Raw genomic sequence first — 14,883 nt, 5'->3', positions numbered from 1 at the left:
CACATATGCACTAATATATCTGCTCTCCAACAACCACTGAAGAATTTCACCTGCATTTCATGGAGGAACTTCGTCATCAAGGTAATGATGGTAACAACCATTAGTGAGTGACATACTGTTAGGCTCTTACATGCAAGTTTGGAAAAACTGCTTCTACTAGGAATAAACGATGGTGCTCCTTTTAGAGATGGATTCCTGATCAGGAAGGTGAAGGGAAGAAGCAAGGCCACAGAGCTCCCCCCCTGCAGAACTGGGGCTTGAAGCCAACTCTGTCTCCCTCCAAATGCACCTCTGCACTGCAGCACACCCTTGCCCAGTCTAAAGCCAGGTTGAAAACGTTCCTCCCTCAAACCTACTCCTTCGTCTCTATTTCCAATTTCAGAGAAGAGAATCACAATCAATTCAGCATTCCAAAAGGAAATTTGGTACTTTTCCTTGGAACTGCCTTTTTCTTATCTCCTGCTTCTCATCATTAGCTAAGGTTTCTTCATTTATGCTCTTCATATTTTAAAAATTTGCTCTTATTTTCAGACACATAACTTCTACTTTTGGAAATTTAAGGTCCCATGATCTCAAACTTGGGTGGCAAAAATAAATCATTTCTTTTTGCCCAGTGAAAGATCTCATGTCTGAGGTGGAATGCCCCTTGTTAAGGAGAAGCCAAAAATGTTTGCCAAGGGAACTAAGATCACCCACGCTGTTGTCATCAAGAAACTGAATGAGATCCTACAGGCACGAGGCAAGAAAAGAACTGATTGTGCAGCCCAGATTGAGCTGCTTCAGTTGCTGGTTCAGATTGCCTCTGAAAACAACCTAGGAGAGGGTGTCATCATCAAGATCAACATCACCGCTTCTCTTTATGACTACAACCCCAAACTGGCCACATACATGAAGCCTGAGATGTGGCAGAAGTGTCTGGACTGCATCAATGAGCTGATGAACATCCTGTTTGCAAATCCCAACATCTTTGTTGGAGAGAACATTCTGGAAGAGAGTGAGAACATGCATAACGCAGACCAGCCACTGCATGTCCGTGGCTGCATCTTAACTCTGGTGGAACGAATAAATGAAGAATTTACCAAAATAATGCAGAACACTGATCCTCACTCCCAAGAGTACGTGGAGCACCTGAAGGACGAGGCCCCGGTGTGTACCATCATTGAGCGTGTGCAGCACTACCTGGGGGAGAAGGGCACCACTGAGATCTGCTGCGTCTACCTGAGGCACATTCTCCACGCCGACTACAAGTTTGATTACAAGGCCCATCAGCGGCAGCTTACCCCGCTGAGGGCTCCTCAAAGTCTGAGCAAGATCAGGCCGAAAATGAGGCTGAGGACTCAGCTGTGCTGATGGAGAGACTGTGCAAGTACATCTATGTCAAGGACTGCATAGACCGAAACCGCACGTGCACCATCCTCTGCCATATCTCCCATCACGCCTTGCACTCCCACTGGTACCAGGCCTGGGACCTCATGCTCATGAGCCACCTGCAGGACAACATTCAGCATGCAGACCCACCAGTCCAGATCCCGTACAACCACACCATGGTGCAGCTGGGCATCTGTGCCTTCCCCCAAGGCCTGACCAAGGATGCACACAGCGCCCTGCTGGACATCCAGTCAAGCGGCCGGGCCAAGGAGCTTCTGGGCCAGGGTCTGCTGCTGCACAGCCTGTAGAAGCACAACCAGGAGCAGAAGGTGGAGCAGCGCCAGCAGGTGCCCTTCCACCTGTACGTAAACCAGAAACTGCTGGAGGTGTTTACCTGGTGTCGGTCATGATCCTGGAGATCCCATTGCTGCCCATGAGAGTGACACCCACTGACGCATGATCAGCAAGCAGTTCCATCACTAGCTGTGGGTGGGTGAACGGCAGCCCTTGCTGGGCCCCCTGAAGTCCATGAGGGAACATGTGCTTCCTGCTTCCAAGGCCATGAAGATGGGTGACTGGAAAACCTGCCACAGTTTTATCATCAATGAGAAGATGAATGGCAAAATGTGGGACCTTTCCCCAGAGGCCAACAAAGTCAGAACCATGCTAGTTAGGAAGGTCCAGGAAGAGTCATTGTGGACCTACCTGTTCACCTATAGCAGTGTCTACAACTCCATCAGCATGGAGATGCTGTCCGACATGTTTGAGCTGGACCCACTCATGGTACACTCCATCATCAGCAAGATGATCATTAATGAGGAGTTGATGGCTTCCTGGACCAGCCGTCGCAGCCCGTGGTGATGCACTGCACAGAGCCCACTGCCCAGCAGAACCTTGCCCTGCAGCTGGCTGAGAACCTGGGCAGCCTGGTGGAGAACAAGCAGGTGTTTGACCACAAGCAGGGTACCTGTGGTGGCTACTTCCGATTCCAGAAAGATGGCTACCGGAAAAATGAAGGCTACATGCGCTGGGGTGGCTACCACCAGCAGCAGTCTCAGACAGCCTACTGATGGCTTGACTTCTGTCCCCAGTGCCCTAGACCACTCACCATTTAGGTCCAATCACACTGCATTAAAGGTCTGTTTATATATATATAGCGAGAGAGAGAGAGAGAGAAGGCAATGACACCCTACTCCAGTACTCTTGCCTGGAAAATCCATGGACAATGGAGCCTGGTGGGCTGCAGTCCATGGGGTCACTAAGAGTCAGACACGACTGAGTGACTTAGCTTTCTCTTTTGACTTTCATGCATTGGAGAAGGAAATGGCAACCCACTCCAGTGGTCTTGCCTGGAGAATCCCAGGGACAGGGGAGGCTGGTGGGCTGCCGTCTATGGGGTCACACAGAGTCAGACACGACTGAAGTGACTTAGCAGCATATATATGTGTGTGTGTGTGTATATATATATATATATATATATATATATATATATATATTTTACTTCTAGAATGTCAATGCTTCTAGAATGATCCTTCTATTTTTTTTGCTCTGTGGCATGTGGGATCTTGGGGCTTCTCTGGTGGCTCAGTGAGAAAAGAATTGGTCTGCCAATGCAGGAGAAGTGGGTTTGATTCCTGGGTTGGGAACATCCCCTGGAGAAGGAAATGACAACCCATGCTGGTATTCTTACCTGGGAAATCCCATGGACAGAGGAGCCTGGTGGGCTTCAGTCTATAGGCTCCCAAAGAGTTGGATATGACTGAGCAACAAAGCAACAACATGCTGGGTCTTAGTTTCCTGACCAGAGATCAAACACATGCCCCCTGCATTGGAAGCATGGAGTCCTAAGCACTGGACTGCCAGGTAAGTCCTAGAATGATCCTTCTAACACCTAGATTTGCATTTGACCATGTCCCTGTTTCCTGTGTCTGTGGCTCCTCATCTCCATCCAAGCAACCCCATCCTTCCTCACGTGCCATGTTCGATTCCCAACTGGGTGGCTCTCTGTGCCTGATATGAACATTCTTCTCTGTGCCTCATGTGAACATTCTTCTCTGTCCCTCTGGCAAACACTGAGGCACACTCAGGACTCACTCAAGCACCATATCCTCTATGGACACTTGGCTAATCTCCAACTAGAACCTCCCACCCCTCCTCCCGGTCCTGCTGCACTGTGCGGGGGTTTGTGTAAAGGGTGGCTTGTTAAATGCCCCCCTCCTGGAACACTGTCCCTTCCTTGGAGTCAGGGATGGGGACTTTTTCATCTTTGATTTCTAAGTCAGTCCAAGGTGAGCAACTAGTACGGGCACTTAGTGAGTGTTTAGAAAACAAGAACCATGTGAGTGAGTGAAGAGTATTATGCATGTATCCTGTTCTATACTGGATTAGGGAGGTAGGGGGCCAGAGGCTTCATGCAGGGTCTGTAACGCTCCAAGGATAAGACTAGGTCTTCCAAACAGCCTGTCTACATGACTGAACAACAGGTCAAGTTTAACTGGTGAGTTAAGCCTTGTTTTCCTTTTTTCCTCATTATTCCTTTGTGGAAATGAGAGAGTTTATTTACCTGAATAAATTAAACTTGCTTTGATTCTCCCTTTGTGACAGTGAAAACTGTTAATGGCCAGAGCTCTGAAAGGGACCAGATAATTCTACAAATACTTCTGGAGACAGATTAACCCAGCTTCACAGAGGACCCTGAGGATATCACCCTGAATGTTTACTTTACAAAGCTCTGCCCAGAAAACTGAGGTGGATCTCCATGTGTTCAATGAGAGATCATTCATTATACTCCTTCAATGGGAAGAGCTAATGGACTTCCCTGGTGGCTCAGATGGTAAAGAATCTGCCCACAATGTGGGAGACCTGGGTTTGTTCCATCCCTGGGCTGGGAAGATCCCCTGGAGAAGGACACAGAAACTCATTCCAATATTCTTGCCTGGAGAATTCCATGAACAGAGGAGCCTGGTGGGCTACAGTCCATGGGGTCACAAAAAGTCAGACATGACTGAGGGACTAAACACACACACACGTGCGTACACACACATACACACTACTTCAATAAAAAAGGAAAATAAAAAGGAACACCAGAGGTCTCTGTTAAATGGTAAAGAAAACTGCTGGTTTAGTTATGGCTGTTTTCAGCTGAATGTCAAAGAAACTGACTACAAGGGCTTATTCAAACAAACGCTGATTTTTCTCTCATTAGAACCACCCTGGCAGGAGACAGAGAGGACTAATGAGGCAGTTTCATTAAGTCAGCAGTGACTCAGCTTCCCTTTTTTTCTTTCTCCATCATCATCATCATCACGACTGCGGTTTTATTTCCAGGTCTTAAGGTGTCTGTTCCACCTCCAGGCAGTGTGTGCGCTTTACAGACAGGAAGGAGCCTCAAGAGCAGAGGGAACAAAATGTGTGGCTTTTTTTTTTTTTTTCCTGGCTCTTTTTCTCTTTTTGACTCCACCAAGTAGATGGACCTCTCCCTGGTTATAATACATCACAGGGCCACATAGACTGCAAGGAAATCTGCAAGAATAAGCATAGTGGGCACTTGGCCTCTCTGAACAAATCATGTTTCTTTTCATGAGAAGGAAGGGAGACAGAAAACGGTCACAAATCTATTTTCCAGTTGTGCAACCAACAAGGAAGAAGGACAGCTGACTCTGCTCTGACCTAATGGCATCTGTTCCTGTTTGGGTGACAGACAGGGACACTGAAAGAAGCGTGTGCCACTCTTTAGGCTGACTGCACAGAGGCCTGGAGCTTCAGGCGCTGGAAGTGATATGTGGGCCCTGGCACAGCCCTGCTCTCTGCCCCTCCCTGCCAGCTGGCTCAGACTGTAGAGACTGTAGCCTGGATCCGCTTACCCAGGCCCCATTTCTCTGCTCTGAGGTCCCTCCCCCTGCAATTTCTTCTCTATACTCCTCTGAGAATAAATATTCTAAAATACCAACTGGTTGTGTCACTACGTGAATCTCTCTTATAAAGCTCAGCTCATTAGAGAGCTGGCTCCTCATTCCCAGCTCTCCTCCACAGCCTCCCTTTCAGGATGGGGCACCTTGTACGTTAGCAAATCTGGCCAGATGGGACAGCTTTCAGATTCAGCACCTTCCTAGTCTGGGCCTTCAGTCACCCACTTCCTTCACTTGAACCATTCTTCATCTTTCTCCAACTTTATTGCCTGCACAGTCTCAGAAAGATGTCACTTTCTGCAAGAAAACCTCTGATTCCTGGGGTATGAAACTTCGATACGCTTCTTGGACATTCAGGAGTGTGAAGTCAAGTGGGCCTTAGGGAAGTATACTATGAACAAAGCAAGTGCAGGTGATGGAATTCCAGCTGAGCTATTTCAAATACTAAAACAGGATTCTGTTAAAGTACTGCACTCAATATGGCAACAAATTTGGAAAATGCAGCAGTGGCCACAGGACTGGAAAAGGTCAGTTTTCATTCCAATCCCAAATAAGGGTAATACCAAAGAATGTTCAAACTACCATACAATTGTATTCATTTCACAAGCTACCAAGGTAATTCTCAAAATCCTTCAAGCTAGGTTTTAATGGTACGTGAACTGACAACTTTCAGATTTACAAGTTGGATTTAGAAAAGCCAGAGGAAACAGAGATTAAATTGCCAACATCCGTTGGCTCACAGACAAAACAAGGGAATTTCAGAAAAACACCTACTTCTGCTTCATTGACTACACTAAAGCCTTTGACTGTGTGGATCACAACAAACTGGAAAATTCTTAAAGAGATGGGAATACCAGACTACCTTATCTGCCCCTTGAGACACCTATATGCAGGTCAAGAGGCCAACAGTTAGAATGGACATGGAACAATGGACTGATTCAAATTTGGGAAAGGAGTGCATCAAGGCTACACATATTGTCACCCTGCTTACTTAACATCTATGCAGAGTACATCTTGCAAAATACCAGGCTGGATGAAGCATAAGCTGGAATCAAGACTGCCAGGAGAAATATCAATAACCTTGGATATTCAGATGACACCACCCTTATGGTAGAAAGCAAAGAGGAACTAAACAGACTCTTGATGAAAGTGAAAGAAGAGAGTGAAAAAGATGGCTTAAAACTCAACATTCGAAAAATGAAGATGATGGCATCTGGTCCCATCACCTCATGGCAAATAGAAGGGGAAAAAGTTTAAACAGTGACATTTTATATTCTTGGGCTCCAAATTCATTGCAGACAGTGACTGCAGCCATGAAATTAAAAGATGCTTGCTCCTTGGAAAAAAAGCTATGATAAACCTAGACAGCATGCTGAAAAGCAGAGATATCACTTTGTCCATAAAGGTGCATATAGTCAAAGCTATAGTTTTTTCAGTAGTTGTGTACGGATGTGAGAGTTGGACCGTAAAGAAGGCTGAATGCCGAAGAATTGATGCTTTGGAATTGTCGTGCTGGAGAAGTCTCTTCAGAGTCCCTTGGACTGCAAGCCAGTCAATCCTAAAGGATGTCAATCCTGTATATTCATTGGAAGGACGGAAGTTGAAGCTGAAACTGCAATACTTTGGCCACCTGACATGAAGAGCCAACTAATTGGAAAGACCCTCTTGCTGGGAAAGATTGAGGCCAGAGGAGAAGAGGGTGACAGAGGATGAGATGGTTGGATGGCATCACTGACTCAATGAACATGAGTTTGGGCAAACTCTGGGAGATAGTGAAGGACAGGGAGGCCTGACATGCTGTTTTCCACCGGATTGTAAAGAGCTAGACATGTCTTAGCCATTGGACAAAAACAACAAAGCAGCTTATTGTTTTCCAACTAAAATTTAAGCTACTTTAAAAAGCAGAACTTTTTTTTGATAGATACTGAATTATTTGTTGATACTGAACATAGGAAAGGCAACATTGTCCAAATAGCACTGAAGTCTGAGCACATGGCTTTGGGCCCTGTTCTCAGATCTGTGCCTAATTAGCAGGATGACGTTGAGTGATTTCACCTCCTCTGTTTGGTTTTCTCATCTACTTAACACATGGTATTACCAGTTTCAGTGCATGTCAGATTTGCATGTCCAGTACCTACTCCTTCTTCTTCTGATGAGAGCATCCTTGTTTCTATTATGACACAAACTCCTCTCAGGTGCTCAGTCACGTTTTTTGAGTGAGGTGAGATATCCAAGCCTTGTAGATCAGTATGTAACTCTTATGGCACTGAGGTCTGTTCCAAAATCAACAAGGACCAAGCCAAGTCAATAAAAGTTGATTGTGGGACATTTGGTAAAACTATTGAAATGCACTAATAGCTCTCTTATTGCTACACTTGAGGAGGAGGAAACCTGGAATTTCTGTGCTCATGAATGGACAGAGCCTGCTTGAATGAAGCCATAACAGAAAAAAAGAGAGCAGTGAAATGAAAAAACAATGAACTCAGATGCCCTTGTTTGAGCCATTGGATCTCTTGACTCCCAAAGTCAACATTATCCAATCATTATCCAGCTATTAGGGCTTCAATCAATGGGAATATTCCCATTCCCCTCACCACCACTTATCCCAGTTCGAGTCGGTTTGATGTCAGTCATAATGTAAACAATCTGGATTTCATGACAACAAGAAACATATTTCTTTCATATATATTTTGGAAGAACTGGTAGACCCTTTTAAGAGTCTTTACTATGTCCATATGTTTTCCCTCCACATTTGGAAATTCATCCTAAATATGAAAAGGACTTTTTGACAAAGAAGGTAGTAAACTCCTTAAAATCAATTTTTGTTTCTTAAAAATCATTGTATATACACAGCACTTGGCACAATGTTTAACATAAATTACTTGTTAAATCAACCAACCAACTAGATAATACTAACTAAAACTGTTTATCATAATGTAAAAAACCCAAATGTAAAATCTGTAGGGAAATAGTTAACACACACACACACACACATTTTATGGTCTACTCTACTGTCATTGGAGAAGGCAATGGCAGCCCACTCCAGTACTTTTGCCTGGAAAATCCCATGGACGGAGGAGCCTGGTAGGCTGCAGTCCATGGGGTCGCGAAGAGTCGGACATGACTGAGCGACTTCACTTTCACTTTTCACTTTCATGCATTGGAGAAGGAAATGGCAACCCACTCCAGTGTTCTTGCCTGGAGAATCCCAGGGATGGGGGAGCCTGGTGGGCTGCAGTCTATGGGGTCGCACAGAGTGAGACACGACTGAAGTGACTTAGCAGCAGCAGCTACTGTCATTAAGATATAAAGGATTTGTAGTACCATGGACAACTAAGTATGACATAACGTTAAGAGAAACAAATTTGGAAGCCTATATTTAAAGCATAAGCATATCTATTTTATTAAAGGCTTATTCCAGAAGCATAATCCAAAAATGCTAATGGAACAGCATGAATATTTTTTCTTTCTCCCACTTTTCTATGACTACCAAAATATATTAACATGTTAACATATGACAGTTTTAATATTGAAAAAAATAAGCACCTAAAATATCTGATTTCAACCATCTGCTCACCACCTTTACAACTCTATCATTCTATGATTCCAAGAATTGCTCAGTTATCATGGTTTACACAAACCTCATTGTTTTTGTAAGTGGGGAAAATTTAGTACCAAAATTAAAGGACAAAGCTGACAGAGTTATTAGTCTCAAGGAACTTGCATGTCCTTTGTTTTTGTTTTTTTTTAACGGTTGTTTCTGATGCTTTCCATTCTTGTGAAATCAAACAGAAATGAAGTTGCTACAGAGACAAGGAAGGGGTCATGTGCTTTCTTGGAGGGATCCTTTTACTTGATTCAAATGATCACAAATGGTGCCCACCGTCTTCATATTCTCTGGCCTGACCAGAATCCCTCTGCATTTCCCTGGTCAGTTTTTTCTCCCCTTCTTTCTAGCAGCCACCTCTTGACTACACTTACTTATCCTTTCTTACAGTGTGTATCCAAGCCCTGCCATGCTGCTCCCTTGCTCCCCTGCACTCGTGATAAAAACCTCCTCTGTGACATCCATGCTGAACTTCATTCAGTCTTCCCAGCCCTGTGTCCTCTTGCTTTTGGAGTATGTTTTTTCTCTGCCTGCTTCCCTGGCAAAATTTATACTTATTCTATTTCCAATAGTAGCAGTTCCCAAACTTTTTGGCACTGGGGACCAGTTTTGGGGGAGACAAGTTTTCCATGGATGGGTGGGGGGATGGTTTGGAGATGATTCAAGCACATTACACTTATTGTGCTCTTTATTTCTATTATTATTGCATCAGCATCACCTCAAATCATCAGGCATTAGATCCTGAAGGTTGGAGACCCCTGAAGTGTAGGATGTCTTTCTCTAAAAAGCCTTTATTAACCCCTGCAATGGCAAGTGTTGCCTTATAATTGTTCCTTTCAGACCCTTGGGCTCCCCGTCCATAGCCCTGACCACATGTTATTATTTAAAACCAGCAGGTTATCCATGATGGAATGCAACCCTGGTGATCACAAACATAATCTGTATTTCTGTCTTGCATGCAGTCATTGTATTTGGTGCAGAGCTTGGCACGTATTAATTACAGTACTTCATAAAATTAGAAAGAAAGGGTGGTTATCATACACTAGTTTAACAGCATAACCATAATTAAAAAACTGGCAAGCGGCGCCGCGGGCTCAGGCTGCCCGCGCCGCCGGTGCGTCCGGGTCCTGTATCGCGGGGAGCTGGACTCAGCAAGGTCTCTGCGGAGCAATCTTGGGTGTCCCGCTGGTCTCCCCGAAAATGAGGGCGTCTTCCACCCCGCTGAAGGCGCCGCTCCGCTGCCCCGAAAGACTGGCTTCTTCTGGGCGCTTCGCCTGGGTGCTTCTGCTGGCGCCGCTGCTCCTGCTGCCCACGTCCTCCGATGCCTGTGGTGATCCACCAAGATTTGTCTCTATGAAGCCCCAGGGTACCCTTAAACCCAGTTATAGTCCTGGGGAGCAGATTCTGTATGAATGTCGTCTGGGTTTCCAGCCAATAACTCCTGGTCAAGTCCTGGCTCTCGTTTGTCAGGATGATAATACATGGTCGTCTCTCCAGGAGGGCTGTAAAAGAAGACGGTGTCCTACCCTAGCTGATCCCACAAATGGCCAAGTTATCCTTGTAAATGGAAGTACTGAGTTTGGCTCAGAGGTTCACTATGTTTGTAATAATGGTTATTACTTACTGGGGACAAGAATTTCTTATTGTGAAGTTTCTGGAACTGGTGTGAACTGGAGTGATAATCCTCCAACACGTGAAAAGATTTTGTGTCAACCACCTCCAGAAATTCAAAATGGAAAATACACCAATAGCCACAAGGAAGTATTTGAATACAATGAAGTAGTAACTTATAGTTGTGATCCTTCAAATTGACCAGATGAATATTCACTTGTTGGAGAGAGCAAGCTTACCTGTATTGGAAATGGTGAATGGAGTAGTCAACCGCCTCAGTGTAAAGTGGTCAAATGTGTATATCCAGCCATTGAACATGGAACGATAGTCTCAGGATTTGGACCAAAATATTACTACAAAGCGACGGTTGTACTTAAATGCAATGAGGGTTTTAACCTTCATGGCAACAGTGTAGTTGTCTGTGGTGAGAACAGTACTTGGGAGCCCGAGCTACCAAAGTGTATTAAAGGACATCCCCCTTGTCCTACTGATGCATCACCCCCTAACGGTGCTGAGGGTTTAGGTGCAGGATACATTGTGCTCGTCATTGTTGCTTTATTGGCGTTGGATTATTGCTCTGCCTGTACTGCTGTTTTTGCAGACAAAGGAAGAAAGGGAAAGCAGAATGTAGCGCTAGGTACACCACTTATCAGGATAAAGCAGCCACTCCAACAGAATAGATGAACTGAACCGTTTCCAGGAACGCATGTACCATTCAGCCATGAAAATGAAGGAAACCTTGCCATTTGCCACAATACAGACAGACCTGAGGGGACTTTGCTGGGTAATAAGTCATGTAAAGAAAGACGTGTACTGTCTGATCTCACTTATACGTGGAATCGAAAAAAACAAGCTTTCACAGAAGAAAAATGAGATTTGTCGATGTCAGCGGTGGGGGACTGGTGGGGGTGGGTTTGAGTAAAGGTGGTCAGAAAATACAAACCTTCAGTTATAGGGTGAGAAAGTACTGGGGTATAATTACAGCACAGTGGCTACCGTGAGTTACTCATACTGTATTTATATTGGCAAGTTGCTAAGAGAGTGGATCTTAAAAAGTTCTAATCACATGGAAGAAAAAAGCTTTTTGTAGTATTGACATTATCGAATCATGCTGTACACCTTAAACTTAACGCAATGCCCTCTCTCAATTTTGTCTCAATACTGAAGGAAAAAAAGTATAAAGATTATTTGCCACTTTCTTACACTGTCAGAAATAAAACTGCTAAGCGATAGCCATAGGAACTTAAAACATTTTAATGTGGCAGAAGTATAGTCACTATTCTGTAATGCTTCTTTGAAACATGTATGAATTTAGGTTTAAACACCTTGCCTGTTTTTCCTTAAATAGCACTTGATTTATGGGGTAGGTCAACATGGCATTCTAAGGTAGGGAAATGTGTTTGTTTTTTCTTCTATAAGATCTCCAAACTCAGAGAAATATATTGCAAAATGACATTACATTTCATTTGCAAAGAAAGTGATTTTGAAATCTTTTTTTGTTCAGAGGTGATTACCAATTCTTAAGGTTCATTCTTTGAGTTTCTTAACTAAGAATATTACTGGAAAATACTCTTACGTTGAATAGATTAAAATGCTATTTTTAAAAATGTGTAACCTCGTGGTAATTTAGAGATGCTATTAAGTTTTTATCTGGCATTTGTTCTTCACCCCTTTTATTTATAATAAGCCAGTCTGAGAAACCAAGAATTCAGCATTAGTTTCAGGCTTCTATACAAAGTTAGAGTATTGTTAGCACCCATGGCAATAATGCCAGCTCAGGACAAAGTGAATGCTCTGGCCTTATAGTTTGCTTAAGAAGAATTCCACTTTGTTATTATTATTATTGTACTATAGTTTTTTTTTTTTTTTTTTTTTTAACAATGTTGTGTCTGTTTCTGCTGAAGAATTCTACTCTCTAAGAGAATTAGAATCCACTCTAAAGTCTGGCTCTAGGGGCTTTTCTCTGCCCACTTGGATAAAGATATGTCTGTATTTACACATGTCATCAGAATGTAAGCAGTTTTGTAGGGAATGAATTCATCAGATAACCTCAGGTTGTATCAGAATCTGAAGTCTTTGTGGGCTCCTCACCTCATCTGTAAAGGGCAGAGTAAAAATGAAGCCCTGTATTTTAGAAAAGCAAACTCAACTCCGTGGATTAGCTGTAGGTCACACAAAGGGAAGGAAAAAGGAGACAGCTCAGGGGGGGTCTGGACACTCAGGTGGAACAGACCCCAGCCCACTTCTCTGTCCTCACGCCAATGGCCACAGAGGAGGGACTCTGCTCTGACTCAGATTTTTACAGGTTTTGTTTTACACCTTAAAAAATTTTTTTTCTTTTTTTAAAAATTTTTTGGCCATACCTTGACACGCAGAGCTATCCAAGCTGAGATCAGACCTGTGCCCCCCACAGTGGAAGCACAGAAACCCAACCACTGGACCACCAAGAAGTGGAAGTCGTCACACTTCATAGTTAGTGGCACACACTGGGCCAAAGAAAAGCTGCCTTAGAAAGGTATGAATGAGGACTCGAGGGTGAACAAGAGTAAATGCTGTTTTTCTCCCTGAGGACATGTTTGTAAGGCCCTCTGTAAGTGGTCCTTCCCTTTGTAATCTTGGGTAAGGCACGTGGAAGATGAGTTTGAGCAGAATAAATTCAGGAATTCTGAGACAAATCCAGAGGTGAAGTTTTGCTGCACCCTTTTTATCACATGCTCTTTAAGAATCTAACAGTTTCTCAGAAGCATGGGGGTGGCTGTAGTACGTATTTCTTAAAACCTCAAGGAAATGTTTTCAACCAAAGTTTATTGTGCTTACCAAGATAGACTTTCACAATAGTTTCCACTTCAGATTTGGTTTTCCAGTGTAACATAGTTATATGTAAGATTGAAATATGTGTACATATAAATAATGTTCTGTCTGCAAATAACTTGTCAATTACTTCAATATATGGAGAAACCATTTTTTTCTAGAAATGTCTGTCTGAATGAGAGGGAAAAGTGTATTTGAATTTAAACTTAAAACTGTGAGAGTGAATCCCCAGTGGAATGAGACGTCTCATGTCTGTATTGTTTTCTGAGAATTGAACCTTTGAGTCTGTTTAAAAAATAATATGTCATTATGGAGAAAAAAAAAAAAAAAAACTGGCAAGCAAGTCTTCTGGTCCCCAACTTATTCCATTCAGTGTCACTCTGCCTTCCTTGATTTCTCAAGTGGGCTGTTTTCAACTTTTCAAAGTAAGTCATATAACATTATGCCTCTTTTGCTTTAAACTACAGACTTCTGAGATATGCTTCATTGGTTTCTACAAGTGGAAAAGAAGAGAGAGTTGGGCGGGGCGGGGGAAAGGACAAAGGAGAAAAGGAAGAGAACAATAAAACAATATGTTTAGAAAGATCATGTCTTTGGAAAATCAGTATTTCCTTGTTGATCATATCTCTTTGGTAGCAGAAGGCTATGGTACAAAGCCCCTTTTATTAAAAGCAAAAACTATAATATACAAACATACTTATTACTGACTTCAAATCACTGGATCGGAAGTTTCAGAGAGGAATTTATGAAAATATTTTGTTTTAAAACCATGTTTGTTATGATGTTAGTAAACTGTGGTCATTTATGAACTTTTGTAAAAAAGAGTAATATTCAGAAACTAAAACAAACAAACGAAACAGGAAAACTAAAAACCGGAGTTCTTTCATGCTCGTCCTTTTGGTGCCCTTCATATACACAGATGACAAGAGCTTCTAGACTGAGGAGTCAACTGTCTCAAAAATTAACAAGGGATTCATGAAAAAGAGCAGAAAACAGGTGATATGAAAAATCTCTATAATGATCCAGCATTGAATCATAACAGATGGTAACTCCCCATGAAATGGTAGACTAAAAATAGGAAAAACAAAATAAACTTGAACAAGTTTAAGGAAAGCTGAGAATCTTTAAACTCCATTAAAAAAATAACAATAATCAGACTTCAATCCAATGTGAGTTTATTTATAAGAGATTTGGTTATCTCAATAAATAACTTATTTTAAAGTTTCATATCATTTGACTGGATCTCTGCTATAGTATTTGTATTTTAGGGAAAGAAAAAATGCACAAGCTGCAAGATATGATGAAACTATTTCACTTAACATTTACTTTCTAAACAACTTGATGAAAATAATGATAAATTTTACTTCAGGGATTTCTGGTGAGTAGTTATGAGGCTGAGCTCAGCAAATCAAATGGTCTGTAATTGGGCCATGACCCTATATGCTCTTGCTTCACTGGAGGGAAGAAAACAAGTTGAGATCAATATTTACACATAGAGAAAATTTCCTAAATACTTGGAGTTTTTTTTTTTTTTTTACAATGGTTAATTCGACCACACAATGCTTTTTTAAGTTCTGC

The 14,883-nt window shown here is 42.7% G+C and overlaps 1 pseudogene; it reads left to right on the top strand.

Moving 5' to 3' along the window:
• The first annotated feature begins 633 nt into the window (after positions 1–633).
• On the top strand, positions 634–2,453 carry LOC133239839 (eukaryotic translation initiation factor 3 subunit C-like; annotated as a pseudogene).
• The last annotated feature ends 12,430 nt before the right edge of the window (positions 2,454–14,883 follow it).

Source organism: Bos javanicus, chromosome 27 (genome assembly GCF_032452875.1).
Source record: "Bos javanicus breed banteng chromosome 27, ARS-OSU_banteng_1.0, whole genome shotgun sequence".
In the NCBI taxonomy this organism is placed as follows: Eukaryota; Metazoa; Chordata; class Mammalia; order Artiodactyla; family Bovidae; genus Bos; species Bos javanicus.
Note: the sequence above shows the minus strand (reverse complement) of the source record. Positions and strands in the feature narration are given on the sequence as shown.